Below are 1,803 nucleotides of genomic sequence, written 5' to 3' on the forward strand. Positions count from 1 at the left end.
TGAAGGGGAGAAAGTCCCGTCCGTCAAAAACGCTCCACCAAGTAAACGTGAGCCGACAGATGACAGATTCTTAGGTTTGTACAAATGGACAGCTCCTCCCCCCTCCTCCCCCCCTCCTCCCCCGCACCCTCTCCTCCGTCCCCCTCCAAGAACCTCTCACCTCACTGCCCCCCCCATCTCACTCAGCCACTCTCCAAATGCCCCCCCCCCACACACACACACACACACACACACACACACACACACAGCCAACGAGTGTGTCATTCCCTCACTCACCAGAAACGACTGCATTATTAAGTGTGCGTCTCATCTAATCTAATTTAATCCATAAATATGGACTCACTTGTTTCTGTCTCCTGGTTTTATTCTACAACCTAAACAATCTGTACATGAACACAGCGGATTATTATTATTAAGTATTGACTTTTCTTTGTGGCCTCGACACAAACGGGCCGACTAGGAGACACAAATGCCCGATACAAACGTTTATACATGAAAACATTATAGAATTATAGAGTTCATAATAGAATAAAAGTGGCGCATGCACGCTCTCACAAACAGATATAAATAAAAGAGGGCGGAGTCCAGGTGAGGATTTCATGCAGAGAGGAGAGAAGGAGAGAAGGAGAGAAGGAGAGGAGGAGAGGAGGAGAGGTAACGTTGTCACATCTGATTCCTCCCTGTCCCTCTCCTCTTTCATAGCAGATAGCTTCAGATGTCCCACATGACAGTTTCCCCAATTCCAACCGCAAGACCAGGAAAAACACGTGAAGGCCCTTTCCCCTTGGTGCCCCCCCCCCGCCGGCCCCCCACCTCCTTCGGCATCACGCAGAGGGAGGTAGGACCCTCTCAATCACCGGCTCAATCAATGAAGATGATTGGACCAGTGAACAGGAACGCATTGGGTTAACACCTCCACCCTGCTCCACACCTGATGGGAGCCCCCCCCCCCCCCCCGCCCCACAGTACGCTCACGTCCCATCTGTCATGGCAGGTGGGGGGCAGAAGATTGAATGGGGGCCGCCATGGAAATATGATTTCCAGCACTGGGGGAGGGCTTTGCCAAATTCTATCAAAGAGTGCAACTGAGTATTAAATGACTGTGAAGAGGCCCGCCATCATTTTTCATGTCGTAACCATGTCGTAACCAGGCCGTAACCAGCCGGTAACCATGGTTCACCCGGGCAAACCACGGCGTAACCACGGCGTGCCCCCGGCGTGCCCCCGGACTCTCCATCCTGCAATCGAAAAAATAAAATATATGGCTATTGCTATTGATCTGCTGTAAAAATGTTTCAACAGCTGACGTGACGGAGCGCTGAGGCTCGAACGAGGACGTCGGACCCCGTCAGAGGAGCGAGTGGCGCGTGCGGGGGGGGGCGGGGCTAATACACCACAGATGGAGAACAGACGTGCAAGTCATTTTCTTCCCACGCTACGCCACCACCCTAAAGAACGTATGCTGTAGCAATCCATATGGAAGCAGGTGGGCGTGGAGGGGAAGGGGGCGTGAGGATAGGGGGGTCCCAGTGGGCGGCGGGTCAGGGTCCCCCCCCTCCCTCCCCCCCACCCCGCGATGAGGATGCATCAGAATCTCCCACAGCGGACAATGTTGCCTGAATGCAGTGTTCAGCGTGTGGGAAGGGAGCTAGTTAAAGTTTAACCAGCCCTGTCCTGCTTCTCCGTCAGCCAGACCAGAGCAAGAGACCCCCCCCCCCCTTCCTCCCACTGACCCCCACCCTGTTGTGGACAGAAGTGATGGATCGCCCGTCATTGTGGGGACCGCTGCAAAGAGAGGACCAG

The sequence above is a fragment of the Gasterosteus aculeatus genome, chromosome 2 (genome assembly GCF_964276395.1).
Source record: "Gasterosteus aculeatus chromosome 2, fGasAcu3.hap1.1, whole genome shotgun sequence".
Classification (NCBI taxonomy): domain Eukaryota; kingdom Metazoa; phylum Chordata; class Actinopteri; order Perciformes; family Gasterosteidae; genus Gasterosteus; species Gasterosteus aculeatus.